General features: G+C 44.4%; 1 long non-coding RNA gene across 12 annotated transcripts in view; it reads left to right on the top strand.

The window, feature by feature from the left end:
* The window catches only part of LOC307181261, a 1,302,881-nt gene that overhangs the window by 1,085,184 nt on the left and 196,811 nt on the right, over positions 1-20,886 (top strand). Inside the window, exon 4 of one of the 12 annotated variants that reach the window (XR_013826253.1) lies at positions 15,494-15,575. The exons of 9 other annotated variants lie outside the window; for them this stretch is intronic. This is a non-coding gene — a long non-coding RNA (uncharacterized lncRNA). Of the gene's footprint in view, positions 1-15,493; positions 15,576-17,075; positions 17,161-20,886 lie in introns of those variants that run through there. 2 more of the 12 variants (XR_013826254.1, XR_013826256.1) reach the window with 2 other exon arrangements.

The raw sequence follows: 20,886 nt of genomic DNA, 5'->3' as shown, positions 1-20,886 counted from the left end.
AGAGTTAAATTTGCCCGTCCAGACACCTCCAGCTAGCCTCTCATTGGTTCTCGCTATTCCTGTTCATCTTCCGCAAACTGGGCCAAACAGGAGGTTAAAGGCGCTGACTCTCCAAGTGGGGAGAGTGTTAGTAAAGCGTCTGGAATGTTGCACCCGAGTACCAGGGGAGGAAAACTGAGACATATTTGAACACGTCTCCCGTTCACATGGTTGATCATACTTGGGTTCCACATGCATGTTTTAGCTGAAGGAAGAATACCTTAAACCTGGAGAGTTGAGACCCGTGGAATGGGTACCATGCAATATGACTTCAAAGGGTCTTCATTTGCTCACCGAACCTCTCCAATCCTATCACTGCTGCGTTTATGCCCCTGTACACATGCTTGATTCTCTTTTGGAGACATAGCAATCCGTAGGTTTTACGATACTTACTAGTCAGGTACATTCTTAGGCGTTTAATATGCGGTGTTGAGTCCATTTCGTTGAGCAAGGAGTAGCTCTTGTCTATTCCATATTTGACTTAAGGAACTTTATCTGTGCTCATTTCAATCTCTGGTTTTATGCAGCACCCCACCTCACCTTTACCCTTAAGCAAGCATAAGTTGGTTTTCTAAATTTGAGACCCTGTTCTGTTCTGTAATTCAGTTCCTGTGTAGCCAAGTTTACATTCCGTGTATTACTGATATCTTATGATGTTTCTTTTTCTGTGTGACTTATTTCAGTTAGAATCATCATACCTGAATCCACTCATTGTGATGCTAAGGGCCTGATGACATAGATTTCATTGCTGAGTGATATTGCTTTGTAAGTAAATACCACAACTTCTTTATCCATTTTTCACTTTCTGCGATGTTGAACTTGTACTGTAAACGAGGTTCTTGTAAACAGAGGCGTCCCAAACTTTGGGGTGGCTGTGTCTGTTTGATTTTAATTTCCCTAAGCTATAGGACCATAAGTGGCAGTGCCCTAGGCTCTGTTGCTTTGTTTTTTAGATGTTTCAGGAAACACCATACACTTCTCCCGAGTGTCTGTTGGCAATTTACATCCCGCCCATCAGCATAACAAGGCTCCCAGTTCTCCATGGCCTGTCCTGCCTTTCTGGATTTTACCCTTTTTTCAGATGGCCCTTTTGACCGGGGGGAAGTGAGACTTCATTGTAGTGCAGATTTCCTTTGCAAGCTTGCTTGGTTGGCCAAAAAGGGCGTATGCGTTTTTTCCTGAATATATTCAGGAAAAAACGCATACGCCCTTTTTGGCCAAGTGCATCATTGTGGACGTTCTGCCTCTTTTCCTATGCTTTCAATGCAATTCCAGTCTACCTCCTGAAATCGGTTTCCTGCAATTCTGCCCCGCTTTCAAGTCCTCTTGGCAGCCTTACTTCAGTCTATTTTTGGACGATAGCTGTCATTTATAACTCTGCAGGTTTGTGAATTACAGTGCCCCTGAGCTCCTTTCTTCAACTTGCTTTCTTGTGACCTGGCCGCAACACCGCAGGATGGCTTCAGGCCCTAATCTGGTTCCGGCCCGGCATGCTGAGCCTTTGGTTAATTCCTCTTCCTGGTGGGAAATGAGAGTTAAATTTGCCCGTCCAGACACCTCCAGCTAGCCTCTCATTGGTTCTCGCTATTCCTGTTCATCTTCCGCAGAAATTGCAAACTGGGCCAAACAGGAGGTTAAAGGGACTGACTCTCCAAGTGGGGAGAGTGTTAGTAAAGCGTCTGGAATGTTGCACCCAAGTACCAGGGTACGAAAACTGAGACATATTTGAACACGTCTCCCAATCACATGGTTGATCATACTCTAGGTTCCACATGCATGTTTTAGCTGAAGGAAGAATACCTTAAACCTGGGTAGTTGAAACCCGTGGAATGGGTACCATGCAATATGACTTCAAAGGGTCTTCATTTGCTCACCGAACCTCTCCAATCCTATCACTGCTGCGTTTATGCCCCTGTACACATGCTTGATTCTCTTTTGGAGACATAGCAATCCATAGGTTTTAAGATACTTACAAGTCAGGTACATTCTTAGGCGTTTAATATGCGGTGTTGAGTCCATTTCGTTGAGCAAGGAGTAGCTCTTGTCTATTCCATATTTGGCTTAAGGAACTTTATCTGTGCTCATTTCAATCTCTGGTTTTATGCAGCACCCCAACTCACCTTTACCCTTAAGCAAGCATAAGTTGTTTTTCTAAATTTGAGTCCCTGTTCTGTTCTGTAATTCAGTTCCTGTGTAGCCAAGTTTACATTCCGTGTATTACTGATATCTTATGATGTTTCTTTTTCTGTGTGACTTACTTCAGTTAGAATCATCATACCTGAATCCACTCATTGTGCTGCTAAGGGCCTGATGACACAGATTTCATTGCTGAGTGATATTGCTTTGTAAGTAAATACCACAACTTCTTTATCCATTTTTCACTTTCTGCGATATTGAACTTGTACCGTAAACGAGGTTCTTGTAAACAGAGCCGTTCCAAACTTTGGGGTGGCTGTGTCTTTTTGATTTTAATTTCCCTAAGCTATAGGACCATAAGTGGAAGTGCCCTAGGCTCTGTTGCTTTGTTTTTTAGATGTTTCAGGAAACACCATACCCTCTCCAGAATGGCTGTTGGCAATTTACATCCTGCCCATCAGCATAAGAAGGCTCCCAGTTTTCCATGGCCTGTCGTGCCTTTATGGATTTTACACTTTTTTCAGATGGCCCTTTTGACCGGGTGGAAGTGAGACTTCATTGTAGTGCAGATTTCCTTTGCAAGCTTGCTTGGTTGGCCAAAAAGGGCGTATGCGTTTTTTCCTGAATATATTCAGGAAAAAACGCATACGCCCTTTTTGGCCAAGTGCATCATTGTCGAGTTTCTGACTCTCTTCATATGCTTTCAATGCAATTCCAGTCTACCTCCTGAAATCGGTTTCCTGCAATTCTGCCTTGCTTTCAATGCCTCTTCATAGCCTTACCTCAATATATTTTTTAAAAATAGTTGGCCTTTATAACTCTGCAGGTTTTTGAATTGCAGTGGCCCTTAGCTCCATTTTTTAGCTCTTATTTTTGTGGTCTTGCCCCGTAACCACAGGATTCCTTGAAGCCCTATTTTTCTTCTGGGGCACCTTGCTGTGCCTTTGGTTAATTCTTCTTACTGATGTGATATTAGAGTGACATGTGCCCATTGAAACCGCTACAGCTAGTTTCTCACTGGTTCCCCCTATTCCCATTCATCCTCTGCACTAACTGCAGACTGTGCGATACCAGAACTTAAAGGCATTGACTCCATGTGGGGATGTTGTTAGTAAAGCGGCTGGAATGTCGATCCGGAGCCCCAGGAGAGGAAAAATGAGGTGCGTTTTAGAAACCTTTCCCGATCATATGGTATACCAGTCGCTGGGTTTCCCAAGCATGGTTTAGCTGTAGGAAGATTCCCTTCAACCTGGAGTGTTGGGACCCTTGGACTGAGTAGCATGAAGTATTGCATTAAACTTTCGGCAGTTGCTCACCAAAGCTCACCAATCCTGTCAGCCCCAAGTGTCCAGCCTTATGTCTTATCCAGCTGTGGGTTTATATGTGGTCAATCCAGGTTGCATCACAGCCCCTGAGCGAATTTTGTAAGAATTTTTCTCTCTTTCATTGTTTCAGCGTTTTGTTTTTAAAATTTATTTCTATAATGGGGTTTAGCTCCTTTTCACTGCTGTGTTTGTGCCGCTCTGCACACACTTGATTCCCTTATGGAGATATATCAATACATGGGTTTTAAGATTCTTATTCCTCAGATATATTTCTCTGCGGTGTATAGGGTGTGTTGAGGCCTGTTCATTGAGCAAGGTGTAGATCTTGTCTAATACCTATTTGGTTTATTGAACGGTATCTGTGCTAATTTCAAACTCTGGTTTTATGCATCACCCCACCTCTCCTTTCCCCTTAAGCTGACATAAGTGTGTTTTCTAAATGTGAGACACTGTTCTGTTCTGTAATTCATTTCTTGTGCAGCCATATTTACCCTCCCTCTATAAGTGATATCTTATGATATGTTTCTTTTTCTGTTTGACTTATTTCAAGTAGTATTATCGGACCTAAATCCACTCTTTATCCTTCTACTAGCCTTATTACATTGATTTCATGGTGAAGAGATATTCCATTGTACATAAGTACCACATCTTCTTTATCCATTGTTCTCTTTCCTGGGATATTTAAGGTGTACTGAAGTTGAGGTTCTTGTAAACAGAGTAGCCCTAAACTGTGGTGTGCTTGTGTCTTGTTGATTTTTAGACTTCCCTAGATATACTCCCATGATTGGAAGTGTCCTATGCTCTGTAGCTCTGTTTTTTAGATGATTTAGGAACCACCATACACTTCTCCAGAGTGGCTCTCGGCAGTTCACACACTGCCCATCAGCGTATAAAGGCTCCCTGTTCTCCATGGCCTGTCCTGCATTTCTGGTTTTTACAATTTTTTAGGATGGCCCTTTTGACCGGTGGGAAGTGAGACTTCTTTGTTGTGCACATTTGCATTGCTTGCTTGCTTCGTTGCCCATAAAGTGCGTATGCGTTTTTTCCTGGATATAATCAGGAAAAAACGCATACGCCCTTTTGGGCCAACTGCATCATTGTCGAAATTCTGCCGCTTTTCATGTGCGTTAAAGACGAGTCCAATCTATCTCTTGAAATCTGTTTCTTGCAATTCTGTCTTGCATTCAGATCCTCTTCTTTGCCTTACCTCAACATATTTTTGGACGTTAGTTTTCATTTATAACTCTGCAGGTTTGTGAATTGCAGTGACCCTGAGCTCCATTTTTTAAGTTGCTCTTTTGTGAGCTGGCCTCAAACCCGCAGGATTGCTTCAGGCCCTATTTTGGCTCCGGCGAGGCAGGCTGAGCCTTTCTTTAATTCTTATTCTTAATGGGAAATTAGAGTGATATGTGCCCGTCCAAACCCCTACAACTCTTCTCTCATTGGTTCCCCCTCTTCCCGTTCATCCTCCTCACAATTTGCAAAATGTGTGAAACAGAAGTTTAAATGTGCTGATTCTCCAAGTGGGGAGATTCTAAGTAGCGTGGCTGGAATGGTGAACAGGAGCACCAGGAGAGGATAAATGAGGTGCATTTTAGACACATCTCCCGATCACATGGTGTACAGTCCTCTGGGTTTTCCATGCATGTTTTAGCTGTAGGAAGATCCCTTGAACCTGCAGATTTGGGACCCATTGAATGGGTACCAGGTAGTATTACTTTAAAGGGTGTGCATTTCCTCACCCAACCTCACATTTCTCTTAGCGCAAACAGTTTCCAGCCTTATGTCTCATCCTGCTGTGGGTCTAGATGTGTTCAATCCATGTTGCATCACCGTCCCTGAGGAAAAGTTGTAAGAGGTTTTCTCTGTCTCTCTGTCGTTTATTTTTTTCAATTTATTACTATATTGGTTACAGCTGATTTTCAAAGCTCTGTTTCTTGCTGCTGTACATCCACTTGATTCGCGTACAGAGAGACATCAATAAATTCTTTTTCAGATTCTTACCAGTCGTATATATTCTTTTCCGGTGACTTGAGTGTGCTGAGTGCAGTTCTTTTAGCTACCGTGTAGGCCTTGTTGATTATCAGTTTGGTATTTGGAATGGTATCTTTGCTAATTTCAACCTCCTGGATGATGCCTCACCCCTCCCCACCTTTCCCGTTTAGCAGCCTTATGCGTGTTTTCTACATATTTGACTATGTTTTTGTTTTGTAATTTATTTCATGTGTAGCCATTTTGGATTCCACCTTTAAGTGATATCTTATGATATGTGTCTTTTTCTTTTTGAATTCTGTCACTTAGAATGATCATACGTAACTCCTCCGGAGTTGTTACAACTGGCCATATTTCATTGATTTCCAGGCTGAATAATATTCCACTCTACCTAAGTACCACATCTCTATCCATTTTTTCCCTCCAGAGACATTTAAGTTATATCCTAGTCGAGGATCTTTTAAACAGAGAGGGGGTAAACATTGGGGTGCCTGTGTCCTCTCGATTTTTGTTTTTCCCAAGATATACGCCCATGAGTGCAAGTGCCCTATGCTCTGTAGCTCATTTTTTAGATGCTTTAGTAAACACAATACACTTCTCCAGAATGGCCGTTGGCAATATACATTTCCACTATAAGTCTCACAGGGCTCCCTCTTCTCGTTGCCCTGTCCTGCATTTCTGTTGTTTACGCTTTATGAGGATGGCTCTTCTGACTGATGCGAAGTGATATCTTTTGTAGTATTGACTTCCAGTGCCCACCTGTTTGGTTGGCTAAAAAAGTGTATGCCCTTTTCTTGAATATATACAGAAAAGAACGCATACACCCTTTTTGGCCAACTGCAATGTTGGCAATGTTGGCAATGTTCAGCTCCTTTTCTTGTGCTTAATGGCGAGTCCTTTCTACCTCCTCAAATCCCTTTCCTGCCATTCTCCCTTGCTTACAAGTCCTTTTCTCTGACTTTCCTCAAGACATTTTTCAGTGATGGATATTTTCAACTCTGCAGTTTTGTGAATTTTACTGCCCCTGAGTTCCATTGTTCAACTCGTGTTTATGGGAACTGGCCACAAAGCAGCGGGATTTCCTCAAGCCCTATACTGTTTCCATGGGCAACCCTAGCCTTTGGTCAATTCGTCTTCCTGATTGGAAATTAGAGTGACATGTGCCTGTCTGAACACCTAGGACTTGTCTCTCATTGTTCCTCATCCTTCCGCTTCATCCTCTGGACAAATTCCAAACTGTACGCAACAGGATGTTGACAGTGCTGACATCTCCAAGTGGGGAGACTGTTAGTAAAGACGCTGGAGGGGTGAACCCGAGCACCAGGAGATGAGGAGATGAGATGCCTTTTCCAAACTCTTCCCGATCAGACGGTATACCATCCTCTGGGTGTGACAGACATGTTTTAGCAGTAGGAAGAGTCCCATTCATGTAAGGAGAACACCAGGGCTTTTTCAAAATCAGTGTCTCCCCGAAACCCAAACTGGGGAAGTTTTTAAGCTACGGCTACACATATGTTCATTAAGGGCCTTGGGAAGTAGGCAGAGTCCAAACTTTAGATGATTGAAGTCTTCAGGGTCAGAAGCACTCACCACCAGCTTCCCTTAGGCTACACTTTAACTGTCATTGATAGATGATGTCAATAAAAATATCTATTCTTTTTCAGATTATTTCCCCTTATAGGTTATTGCAAAATGTTGAGTGTAGTTCCCTGTGCTATACAGTAGTTCCTTGTTGATGATCTATTTTATACATAGCAGTGTGTATGTGTTCATTCCAAACTGTTAATTTATCCCTCCTCCCACCTTTCCCCTTTGGTAATAATAAATTATAAGATTTTATACTTCTCAGAAATGGGGGAGCTGAAAGAGAGGTATCATTTTCAATGGAAAAGCATTTAAAACAAGATTGAAGGTTTAACCAAGATTATTAGCTGTACATCCTTGGAAAGAAATCACTTCGTTTCTCTAATATTGACCTGACAAATAAGACAAACCTTTTCACTGAACTTGCTTATAAAAAGTGATGGAAATATCAAATGGAAGTGTTAAAAACATCTTATTTTACCCGAGCCTTATACACTGTTCTATGTTAACTACAGTTTGGCTCACACATCTGTTCATTGAGGTTACAATAGTCTCAATTTCTGTTACTGATCCTCCAGAGTGGACCCCAACAAGTGTCCCCCTGCCCAGTGTCATTGGGGCCAACAGATCGAGACTGAGTTTGGTTCACAAGCAAAGGAAACTTTATATTTTGATCAGAGAATGGAGAGGTGAGAGCATGCACTACCCCGTGGGCTGTGGGCTGGGCTGCTGTGTAGAGATCCTGTCAGAGTCAGTGGGAGGGAGGGAGGCGGCGGAGCTCTCGAGGGCCGGGTTGGCTGTAGCTCAGGCTCTATATCGTGGAGTCTGCACTGGGCCCCAGGAGCTGAGGTGTCGACCCAGCCATTCTGCACTAGGAAATCTGGTCTGAAGTGCCGGGTGTGGAACCTCTGCATGCGGGACCCTAGGAGCACGTGAAATTAGACAAAGCACAAAGGATAAAAAAGGTTAGACTTGACTTTATTGCCCAGATTCTATTTTTATCTCCCAGGGATTTTTAATGGGCTTTGCTGGGGACAAACCCCTCCTCTGCCTTTTGTCCCGTTCCTCATTCTTGGAGTGCTGAGGGTGCAGACCCTTCTTCTGTAACTGCTGAGTGCTGAGTTGGGAGCCCTCATACCCTGGGGCGAGGGTCAGAGCTTCTCCCCAGCAGCCTCCCGGTGACGTTGATTGTCCCCAGGACCCCTGCCTCCCTGCTCGTCCACCTGAGCACCAGCATTGGAAGTGTTATAGATTCTAATGACCTTTAAGGGTCCAGGAAAGAGATGTGCAGAGACGCTGTGGGGGCCGGTTTCACCCCGCCCCACATTTGTTCGGCCACCTTAGGCTGACCGTCTCTGCCAGCCTAGATGCTCTGACCAGTAGTCTGCGCTTTCTTCAATTAGGCCCCTGAATTAACGTACAAACAGCACCAGGTGTCAGAGCCCTGCCCGCTCAACTCCCAGACAGTCCAGGGTCAGTGGTGACCAAGGACCATGATGGCTACTGAGTCAACAGCCTTTTGAAGTAAACAGGAGTCCAGCCGGTCTTATTGGCCACCATCATCACGGTGTCTGTAGGCTTTTCTATGGTGACAGTGTGGTATACTGTTCCCCCGCCGAGATTATTAGCTCCCCTCTGGGTGCAGTAAGTCCTGCAAGCAGTAGTCTACTCTTTTGGGACACACTCTTGTTGTTTTATGAGAGAAACTCCAGGTCAAGTGATGTTCACACGAGTCGTCATGGTGCCCTGTTGCCCCCGGTTATCTCTCTGGATGTTGGAGTTGGAGGGCCTCCTCACTCGAGGTCGGTGTGCCCACGGAGCGAACCCTGCAACTTCAGGGCATGGTTGGTGGTTAGGATCACCACGTGGGGTCCTTTTCCCTTAGGAGGGAGGTGGCCTTTTGGGCTGCTGATTTCCAGGTTTTTAGATACCGCCAGTATCTTGGCCAGATGTGGCAGTGGGCCAAGCCCCTTAGTGACCGTAGTTTATCCTACCTGGATGGCATTCTTGCATTGTTCCATTTCAAGTGGTCCCAGTTTTTGCACTAATTCTCCAATGGCGATTCACCTTTCACCGGGAATGTAAAGGTCAAAGGGTTTAGCTAAATTAGGGAGTTCCAGGGCAAGGGTCTGAATTGACTGCTCTTTCCATTCTTGAAAGGCCACTTCTGGATTCTATTCAAAAGGATCATCATCTTTTCCTTTCAGTGTTTCATATAGAGGCCCAGCTAGTAGACTGTAGTTAGGGATCCAGAAGCAGCAAACCCTGGCCTCCCCAGGAACCCCTAAGCTGTCTTCTAGTTTTAGAAAGGGGTAAGGCTGAAAATGGTTTCTTCCCTTTCCTGGGATGGGCTTCTCTGACCTTCTGTGAGAATGAAGCCCAGGCAGGTCACCGCAGTCTGTGATATTTGAGCTTTTTCTTGGACAACTTCTATCCTTTATTGGCTTGGTAGTTCAGAGGCCTCCTTAGTAGGGCTGGTGATCAGAATGTCGTCTGCATATTGAAGGAGGGTTTCCTTTTCCAGAGGTAGAACTTTTAGGTCTTTAGCTAAGCTTTCCCCAAAGATGGTGTGGGAATTTTTGCACCCTTGGGGCCAGACGGCCCGGAAGTATTGTTTTAGTTGTATGTGGAGTCCTGCCACTCACAAGCCAAAATTTCTTGTGACTCTGGGACTAATGGAATACAAAAGAAGGCATCATTGAAGACTAATACAGAATACCATGTCCTGGTGGTTGGTAGAATGACCAGCAGGGTGTAGGAATTAGGAGCAACTGGAGGTATATCCTCGGTGGCTTCACTGACTGTCCTGACGTCCTTTACCAGGTCCCCAGCAGCCCATGGGGCTCTCGTGGTCAGACCAATCCCAGAATATGGAGCTCACCTGGGCAGGTACCCCACCCCCACCCCAGCCCACGGGGCTCTCGTGGTCAGGCCCCTCCCAGGATACAGAGCTACCCTTGCAGGTACCGTGGCAGGGCTGGGCACACAGGAACCGTGCACATAGCCCTCATTGCAGAGCACCCCCAGCTCACCTGTCGCTCAGAGCTGACACAGAGCACCTCAGAGCAGGACTTGAACTAACAAACAGCAGCTGCGACAGGTCTGTGACCCTGGGCATCACTCCGTGAGGCCTCCCTCCACCTGGTCTTCCAGAGACTTCCACTGCACCCGGGGCACCAGGCCTCTGTCTCCAACCACCACCCACCCCTCCTCTCCCTGACTCCTGGGTTCCTCTCATTAGGAGAGGGTTTTCTTGAAGTTGTCTCCCACTCATGGGCCAGATAAAATGATTAGAAAACAAGCCAAAGCTGCAGCCCCTTGTCTATCCTGACTCTCAGGAGCCCACACCTGTTCCTTGGACCTGGCCGGTTCAGCAAGTTCCATTTTCTGCAACTGTGAGCCCCTGAGGGGTGATGATTGGCTGACCTGGGCAGCCTTACCGTGCCGGCCAGCCCTCCCCAGGTGTGCCTGGGTTGAGATCAATATAAATACCACTCCAGGCAGCAAGAGCCCCTGCAGCCGTGCCTGACGCCATTTTCTCTGCCCTGTCAGCAGTCTCGGGGCTGGGCTGGTGGGAGGGAGTGAGAGGCCACGGCTTTGTGGGTGGCCCAGTGTGAGTGGGGCTCTGCTGGACTTTCTGCAGCAGTTGCCAGGCTGCCACCTGCTAAAGAAGAGGATGTGTCACCCATACCTGCTGCTGGAATTTCTCCCTGGGCAGAGGTGAGGAAGGAAAAAAGCAGTGGGGGCAGGGACAGGACGGGTATCTCAGGCAGGGAAATGGAAATCTTCCAGAAGAGCACCCAGGGCCAGGACCATCCTGGCTGGCCTGCAGGCACCAAGTCGGCCGGCATGCTGTCACTCGTGTGGCTCTATGGCCCTTCCTCTAGGCTTTCAAGTCCTTGTATATATTCAGGTGTTTTACCTGGGACGGGTGGGAATAGTTCAGCAGCAACTGGCCTGGGGCTCAGCTCACGTTTACTCACAGATGCCTCGGCACGGTGCCCCAGCTTTGCAATGAGGACGCTTGTTGCGTGGGGGCTGCTGGCTGAATGGGAGACGATTCCCCACCACTGACCAACTTCAGAATTGTTTACAACTGGAGCAAGTGCCCTGATACGGTTTTCCTCTGTGTAACTGGTGGGTTCTGTGTTTTTTTTCTCTTTTTCGTTTTTGGTTCAAGGTAGATTTTATTCCTCTTTTTTGTATTTACAGATATAAGCATGGAAATAATTTATTCATATAAATACATGTATGTGCAGGGAATAATTGTTTTTTCTGTTTTATTTTTTAAATTTTACTTCTTTTTAATTTTGAATTTTATTTTATATTTTTATACAGCAGGTTCTTATTGGTTATCTATTTTATACATATAAATGTATACATGCCAATCCCAGTCTCTCAACTCCTCCCACCACCACCCCCCCAACAGCTTTCCCCCCTTGTTGTCCATACGTTTGTTGTCTACATCTGTTGCTCTATTTATGCCTTGCAAAATGGTTAATCTGTACAGTTTTTCTAGGTTCCACATATATGCATGAATATACAAGATTTGTTTTTCTCTTTCTGACTTACTTCACTCTGTATGACAGTCTCTAGATCCATCGACGTCTCTACAAATGACCCAATTTCATTCCTTTTCATGGCTTAGTAATATTCCATTTTATATATGTACCACAGCTTTATGCATTCGTCTGTCTGTGGGCATTTAGGTTGCTTCCATTACCTCAATATTGTAAATAATGATGCAATGAACATTGCGGTGAATGACTCTTTTTGATTTATGGTTTTGTCTGGGTATATGTCCAGTACTGGGATTGCTGTATCATATGGTAATTCTATTGTTAGTTTCTTAAGAAATTCCATATTGTTCTCCATAATGACTGTATCAATTTATATTCCCAACAATAGTGGAAGAGGGTTCCTTTTCTCCACACCCTTTCCAGCATTTTTTGTTTGTAGATTTTCAATGATGTCTATTCTACCAGGTGTGAGGTGATACCTCATTGTTGAATCCATTTCGTTGAGCAAGGGGTAGCTCTTGTCTATTACATATTTGGCTTATGGAACGGTATCTGTGCTAATTTCAACCTCTGCTTTTATGCAGCACCCCAACTCACCTTCCCCCTTAAGCAGGCATAAGTTGGTTTTCTAAACTTGAGACCCCGTTCTGTTTTGTAATTCAGTTCATGTGTAGCCAAGTTCACATTCCATGTATTAGTGATACCTTATGATGTTTCTTTTTCTGTGTGACTTATTTCACTTAGAATCATCGTGCCTCAATGCACTCATTATGCTGGTACGGGCCTGGTGACATAGATTTCATTGCTGAGTGGTATTCTGTTGTACAGAAGTACCGCAACTTCTTTATCCATTATTTGCTATCTGGGATATTTAACTTGTGCCGTAGAAGAGATTCCTGTAAAGAGAGCCGTCCCAAATTTTGGGGTTGCTGTGTCTTTTTGATATTAATTTGCCTAAGCTATAGGACCATAAGTGGAAGTGCCCTAGGCTCTGTTGCTTTGTTTTTTAGATGTTTCAGGAAACACCATACACTTCTCCCGAGTGTCTGTTGGCAATTTACATCCCGCCCATCAGCATAACAAGGCTCCCAGTTCTCCATGGCCTGTCCTGCCTTTCTGGATTTTACACTTTATTCTGATGGCCCTTTTGACCTGGGGGAAGTGAAACTTCATTGTAGTGCAGATTTCCTTTGCAAGCTTGCTTGGTTGGCCAAAAAGGGCGTATGCGTTTTTTCCTGAATATATTCAGGAAAAAACGCATATGCCTTTTTGGCCAAGTGCATCATTGTGGACGTTCTGCCTCTTTTCCTACGCTTTCAATGCAATTCCAGTCTACCTCCTGAAATCGGTTTCCTGCAATTCTGCCCCGCTTTCAAGTCCTCTTGGCAGCCATACTTCAGTATATTTTTGGACGATAGCTGTCATTTATAACTCTGCAGGTTTGTGAATTACAGTGCCCCTGAGCTCTTTTCTTCAACTCGCTTTCTTTTGAGCTGGCCGCAACACCGCAGGATGGCTTCAGGCCCTTATCTGGTTCCGGTACGGCACGCTGAGCCTTTGGTTATTTCCTCTTCCTGGTGGGAAATGAGAGTTAAATTTGCCCGTCCAGACACCTCCAGCTAGCCTCTCATTGGTTCTCGCTATTCCTGTTCATCTTCCGCAGAAATTGCAAACTGGGCCAAACAGGAGGTTAAAGGGACTGACTCTCCAAGTGGGGAGAGTGTTAGTAAAGCGTCTGGAATGTTGCACCCGAGTACCAGGGGAGGAAAACTGAGACATATTTGAACACGTCTCCAGATCACATGGTTGATCATACTCTGGGTTCCACATGCATGTTTTAGCTGAAGGAAGAATACCTAAAATCTGCGTAGTTGAAACCCGTGGAATGGGTACCATGCAATATGACTTCAAAGGTCTTCATTTGCTCACTGAACCTCTCCAATCCTATCACTGCTGCGTTTATGCCCCTGTACACATGCTTGATTCTCTTTCGGAGACATAGCAATCTATAGGTTTTAATATACTTACTAGTCAGGTACATTCTTAGGCGTTTAATATGCGGTGTTGAGTCCATTTCGTTGAGCAAGGAGTAGCTCTTGTCTATTCCATATTTGGCTTAAGGAACTTTATCTGTGCTCATTTCAATCTCTGGTTTTATGCAGCACCCCAACTCACCTTTCCCCTTAAGCAAGCATAAGTTGGTTTTCTAAATTTGAGACCCTGTTCTGTTCTGTAATTCAGTTCCTGTGTAGCCAAGTTTACATTCCGTGTATTACTGATATCTTATGATGTTTCTTTTTCTGTGTGACTTATTTCAGTTAGAATCATCATACCTGAATCCACTCATTGTGCTGCTAAGGGCCTGATGACACAGATTTCATTGCTGAGTGATATTGCTTTGTAAGTAAATACCACAACTTTTTTATCCATTTTTCACTTTCTGCGATGTTGAACTTGTACTGTAAACGAGGTTCTTGTAAACAGAGCCATTCCAAACTTTGGGGTGGCTGTGTCTTTTTGATTTTAAATTCCCTAAGCTATAGGACCATAAGTGGAAGTGCCCTAGGCTCTGTTGCTTTGTTTTTTAGATGTTTCAGGAAACACCATACACTTCTCCCTAGTGTTTGTTGGCAATTTACATCCCGCCCTTCAGCATAACAAGGCTCCCAGTTCTCCATGGCCTGTCCTGCCTTTCTGGATTTTACACTTTTTTCAGATGGCCCTTTTGACCGGGGGGAAGTGAGACTTCATTGTAGTGCAGATTTCCTTTGCAAGCTTGCTTGGTTGGCCAAAAAGGGCGTATGCGATTTTTCCTGAATATATTCAGGAAAAAACGCATACGCCCTTTTTGGCCAAGTGCATCATTGTGGACGTTCTGCCTCTTTTCCTATGCTTTCAATGCAATTCCAGTCTACCTCCTGAAATCGGTTTCCTGCAATTCTGCCCCGCTTTCAAGTCCTCTTGGCAGCCTTACTTCAGTCTATTTTTGGACGATAGCTGTCATTTATAACTCTGCAGGTTTGTGAATTACAGTGCCCCTGAGCTCCTTTCTTCAACTCGCTTTCTTTTGAGCTGGCCGCAACACTGCAGGATGGCTTCAGGCCCTAATCTGGTTCCGGCACGGCACACTGAGCCTTTGGTTATTTCCTCTTCCTGGTGGGAAATGAGAGTTAAATTTGCCCGTCCAGACACCTCCAGCTAGCCTCTCATTGGTTCTCGCTATTCCTGTTCATCTTCCGCAGAAATTGCAAACTGGGCCAAACAGGAGGTTAAAGGCGCTGACTTTCCAAGTGGGGAGAGTGTTAGTAAAGTGTCTGGAATGTTGCACCCGAGTACCAGGGTACGAAAACTGAGACATATTTGAACACGTCTCCCATTCACATGGTTGATCATACTTGGGTTCCACATGCATGTTTTAGCTGAAGGAAGAATACCTAAAACCTGGGTAGTTGAAACCCGTGGAATGGGTACCATGCCATATGACTTCAAAGGGTGTTCATTTGCTCACCGAACCTCTCCAATCCTATCACTGCTGCGTTTATGCCCCTGTACACATGCTTGATTCTCTTTCGGAGACATAGCAATCCATAGGTTTTAAGATACTTACTAGTCAGGTACATTCTTAGGCGTTTAATATGCGGTGTTGAGTCGATTTCGTTGAGCAAGGAGTAGCTCTTGTCTATTCCATATTTGGCTTAAGGAACTTTATCTGTGCTCATTTCAATCTCTGGTTTTATGCAGCACCCCAACTCACCTTTACCCTTAAGCAAGCATAAGTTGGTTTTCTAAATTTGAGACCCTGTTCTGTTCTGTAATTCAGTTCCTGTGTACCGAAGTTTCCATTCCGTGTATTACTGATATCTTATGATGTTTCTTTTTCTGTGTGACTTATTTCAGTTAGAATCATCGTACCTGACTCCACTCATTGTGCTGCTAAGGGCCTGATGACATAGATTTCATTGCTGAGTGATATTGCTTTGTAAGTGAATACCACAAATTCTTTATCCATTTTTCACTTTCTGCAATGTTGAACTTGTACTTTAAACGAGGTTCTTGTAAACAGAGCCGTTCCAAACTTTGGGGTGGCTGTGTCTTTTTGATTTTAATTTCCCTAAGCTATAGGACCATAAGTGGAAGTGCCCTAGGCTCTGTTGCTTTGTTTTTTAGATGTTTCAGGAAACATCATACACTTTTCCCAAGTGGTTGTTGGCAATTTACATCCCGCCCATCAGCATAACAAGGCTCCCAGTTCTCAATGGCCTGTTGCCTTTCTGGATTTTACACTTTTATCAGATGGCCCTTTTGACCGGGGGGAAGTGAGACTTCATTGTAGTGCAGATTTCCTTTGCAAGCTTGCTTGGTTGGCCAAAAAGGGCGTATGCGTTTTTTCCTGAATATATTCAGGAAAAAACGCATACGCCCTTTTTGGCCAAGTGCATCATTGTGGACGTTCTGCCTCTTTTCCTATGCTTTCAATGCAATTCCAGTCTACCTCCTGAAATCGGTTTCCTGCAATTCTGCCCCGCTTTCAAGTCCTCTTGGCAGCCTTACTTCAGTCTATTTTTGGACGATAGCTGTCATTTATAACTCTGCAGGTTTGTGAATTACAGTGCCCCTGAGCTCCTTTCTTCAACTCGCTTTCTTTTGAGCTGGCCGCAACACCGCAGGATGGCTTCAGGCCCTAATCTGGTTCCGGTACGGCATGCTGAGCCTTTGGTTATTTCCTCTTCCTGGTGGGAAATGAGAGTTAAATTTGCTCATCCAGACACCTCCAGCTAGCCTCTCATTGCTTCTTGCTATTCCTGTTCATCTTCCGCAGAAATTGCAAACTGGGCCAAACAGGAGGTTAAAGGCGCTGACTCTCCAAGTGGGGAGAGTGTTAGTAAAGCGTCTGGAATGTTGCACCCGAGTACCAGGGGAGGAAAACTGAGACATATTTGAACACATCTCCCGTTCACATGGTTGATCATACTCTGGGTTCCACATGCATGTTTTAGCTGAAGGAAGAATACCTTAAACCTGGAGAGTTGAGACCCGTGTAATGGGTACCATGCAATATGACCTCAAAGGGTCTTCATTTGCTCACCGAACCTCTCCAATCCTATCACTGCTGCGTTTATGCCCCTGTACACACGCTTGATTCTCTTTTGGAGACATAGCAATCCATAGGTTTTAAGATACTTACTAGTCAGGTACATTCTTAGGCGTTTAATATGGGGTGTTGAGTCCATTTCGTTGAGCAAGGAGTAGCTCTTGTCTATTCCATATTTGGCTTAAGGAACTTTATCTGTGCTCATTTCAATCTCTGGTTTTATGCAGCACCCCAACTCACCTTTCCCCTTAAGCAAGCATAAGTTGGTTTTCTAAATTTGAGACCCTGTTCTGTTTTGGAATGCAGTTCCTGTGTAGCCAAGTTTACATTCCGTGTTTTAGTGATATCTTATGATGTTTCTTTTTCTGTGTGACTTATTTCAGTTAGAATCATCGTACCTGAATCCACTCATTATGCTGCTATGGGCCTGATGACATAGATTTCATTGCTGAGTGATACTGCATTGTACGTAAGTACCACAAGTTCTTTATCCATTTTTCACTTTCTGCGATGTTGAACTTGTACTGTAAACGAGGTTCTTGTAAACAGAGCCGTTCCAAACTTTGGGGTGGCTGTGTCTTTTTGATTTTAATTTCCCTAAGCTATAGGACCATAAGTGGCAGTGCCCTAGGCTCTGTTGCTTTGTTTTTTAGATGTTTCAGGAAATACCATACACTTCTCCGGAGTGTCTGTTGGCAATTTACATCCCGCCCATCAGCATAACAAGGCTCCCAGTTCTCCATGGCCTGTCCTGCCTTTCTGGATTTTACACTTTTTTCAGATGGCCCTTTTGACCAGGGGGAAGTGAGACTTCATTGTAGTGCAGATTTCCTTTGCAAGCTTGCTTGGTTGGCCAAAAAGGGCGTATGCGTTTTTTCCTGAATATATTCAGGAAAAAACGCATACGCCCTTTTTGGCCAAGTGCATCATTGTGGACGTTCTGCCTCTTTTCCTATGCTTTCAATGCAATTCCAGTCTACCTCCTGAAATCGGTTTCCTGCAATTCTGCCCCGCTTTCAAGTCCTCTTGGCAGCCTTACTTCAGTCTATTTTTGGACGATAGCTGTCATTTATAACTCTGCAGGTTTGTGAATTACAGTGCCCCTGAGCTCCTTTCTTCAACTCGCTTTCTTGTGACCTGGCCGCAACACCGCAGGATGTCTTCAGGCCCTAATCTGGTTCTGGCACGGCACGCTGAGCCTTTGGTTAATTCCTCTTCCTGGTGGGAAATGAGAGTTAAATTTGCCCATCCAGACACCTCCAGCTAGCCTCTCATTGGTTCTCGCTATTCCTGTTCATCTTCCACAGAAATTAAAAACTGGGCCAAACAGGAGGTTAAAGGGACTGACTCTCCAAGTGGGGAGAGTGATAGTAAAGCGTCTGGAATGTTGCACCCGAGTACCAGGGTACGAAAACTGAGACATATCTGAACACATCTCCTGATCACATGGTTGATCATACTCTACGTTCCACATGCATGTTTTAGATGAAGGAAGAATACCTTAAACCTGGGTAGTTGAAACCCGTGGAATGGGTACCATGCAATATGACTTCAAAGGGTCTTCATTTGCTCACCGAACCTCTCCAATCCTATCACTGCTGCGTTTATGCCCCTGTACACATGCTTGATTCTCTTTCAGAGACATAGCAATCCATAGGTTTTAAGATACTTACTAGTCAGGTACATTCTTAGGCGTTTAATATGCGGTGTTGAGTCCATTTCGTTGAGCAAGGAGTAGCTCTTGTCTATTCCATATTTGGCTTAAGGAACTTTATCTGTGCTCATTTCAATCTCTGGTTTTATGCAGCACCCCAACTCACCTTTCCCCTTAAGCAAGCATAAGTTAGTTTTCTAAATTTGAGACCCTGTTCTGTTCTGTAATTCAGTTCCTGTGTAGCCAAGTTTACATTCCGTGTATTACTGATATCTTATGATGTTTCTTTTTCTGTGTGACTTATTTCAGTTAGAATCATCATACCTGAATCCACTCATTGTGCTGCTAAGGGCCTGATGACACAGATTTCATTGCTGAGTGATATTGCTTTGTAAGTAAATACCACAACTTCTTTATCCATTTTTCACTTTCTGCGATGTTGAACTTGTACTGTAAACGAGGTTCTTGTAAACAGAGCCGTTCCAAACTTTGGGGTGGCTGTGTCTTTTTGATTTTAATTTCCCTAAGCTATAGGTCCATAAGTGGAAGTGCCCTAGGTTCTGTTGCTTTGTTTTTTAGATGTTTCAGGAAACACCATACACTTCTCCCAAGTGGTTCTTGGCAATTTACATCCCGCCCATCAGCATAACAAGGCTCCCAGTTCTCCATGGCCTGTCCTGCCTTTCTGGATTTTACACTTTTTTCAGATGGCCATTTTGACCGGGGGGAAGTGAGACTTCATTGTAGTGCAGATTTCCTTTGCAAGCTTGCTTGGTTGGCCAAAAAGGGCGTATGCGTTTTTTCCTGAATATATTCAGGAAAAAAGGCATACGTCCTTTTTGGCCAAGTGCATCATTGTGGACGTTCTGCCTCTTTTCCTATGCTTTCAATGCAATTCCAGTCTACCTCCTGAAATCGGTTTCCTGCAATTCTGCCCCGCTTTCAAGTCCTCTTGGCAGCCTTACTTCAGTCTATTTTTGGACGATAGCTGTCATTTATAACTCTGCAGGTTTGTGAATTACAGTGCCCCTGAGCTCCTTTCTTCAACTCGCTTTCTTGTGACCTGGCCGCAACACCGCAGGATGTCTTCAGGCCCTAATCTGGTTCTGGCACGGCACGCTGAGCCTTTGGTTAATTCCTCTTCCTGGTGGGAAATGAGAGTTAAATTTGCCAATCCAGACACCTCCAGCTAGCCTCTCATTGGTTCTCGCTATTCCTGTTCATCTTCCACAGAAATTGCAAACTGGGCCAAACAGGAGGTTAAAGGGACTGACTCTCCAAGTGGGGAGAGTGTTAGTAAAGCGTCTGGAATGTTGCACCCGAGTACCAGGGTACGAAAACTGAGACATATCTGAACACGTCTCCCGATCACATGGTTGATCATACTCTAGGTTCCACATGCATGTTTTAGATGAAGGAAGAATACCTTAAACCTGGGTAGTTGAAACCCGTGGAATGGGTACCATGCAATATGACTTCAAAGGGTCTTCATTTGCTCACGAACCTATCCAATCCTATCACTGCTCCGTTTATGTCCCTGTACACATGCTTGATTCTCTTTCGGAGACATAGCAATCCATAGGTTTTAAGATACTTACTAGTCAGGTACATTCTTAGGCGTTTAATATGCGGTGTTGAGTCCATTTCGTTGAGCAAGGAGTAGCTCTTGTCTATTCCATATTTGGCTTAAGGAACTTTATCTGTGCTCATTTCAATCTCTGGTTTTATGCAGCACCCCAACTCACCTTTCCCCTTAAGCAAGCATAAGTTAGTTTTCTAAATTTGAGACACTGTTCTGTTCTGTAATTCAGTTCCTGTGTAGCCAAGTTTACATTCCGTGTATTACTGATATCTTATGATGTTTCTTTTTCTGTGTGACTTATTTCAGTTAGAATCATCATACCTGAATCCACTCATTGTGCTGCTAAGGGCCTGATGACACAGATTTCATTGCTGAGTGATATTGCTTTGTAAGTAAATACCACAACTTCTTTATCCATTTTTCACTTTCTGCGATGTTGAACTTGTACTGTAAACGAGGTTCTTGTAAACAGAGCCGTTCCAAACCTTGGGGTGGCTGTGTCATTTTCATTTTAATTTCCCTAAGCTATAGGACCATAAGTGGAAGTGCCCTAGGTTCTGTTGCTTTGTTTTTTAGTTGTTTCAGGAAACACCATACACTTCTCCCAAGTGGTTCTTGGCAATTTACATCCCGCCCATCAGCATAACAAGGCTCCCAGTTCTCCATGGCCTGTCCTGCCTTTCTGGATTTTACACTTTTTTCAGATGGCCCTTTTGACCAGGGGGAAGTGAGACTTCATTGTAGTGCAGATTTCCTTTGCAAGCTTGCTTGGTTGGCCAAAAAGGGCGTATGCGTTTTTTCCTGAATATATTCAGGAAAAAACGCATACGCCCTTTTTGGCCAAGTGCATCATTGTGGACGTTCTGCCTCTTTTCCTATGCTTTCAATGCAATTCCAGTCTACCTCCTGAAATCGGTTTCCTGCAATTCTGCCCCGCTTTCAAGTCCTCTTGGCAGCCTTAC

Source organism: Stenella coeruleoalba (genome assembly GCF_951394435.1).
Source record: "Stenella coeruleoalba genome assembly, contig: scaffold_78, whole genome shotgun sequence".
Lineage (NCBI taxonomy): Eukaryota > Metazoa > Chordata > Mammalia > Artiodactyla > Delphinidae > Stenella > Stenella coeruleoalba.
Note: the sequence above shows the minus strand (reverse complement) of the source record. Positions and strands in the feature narration are given on the sequence as shown.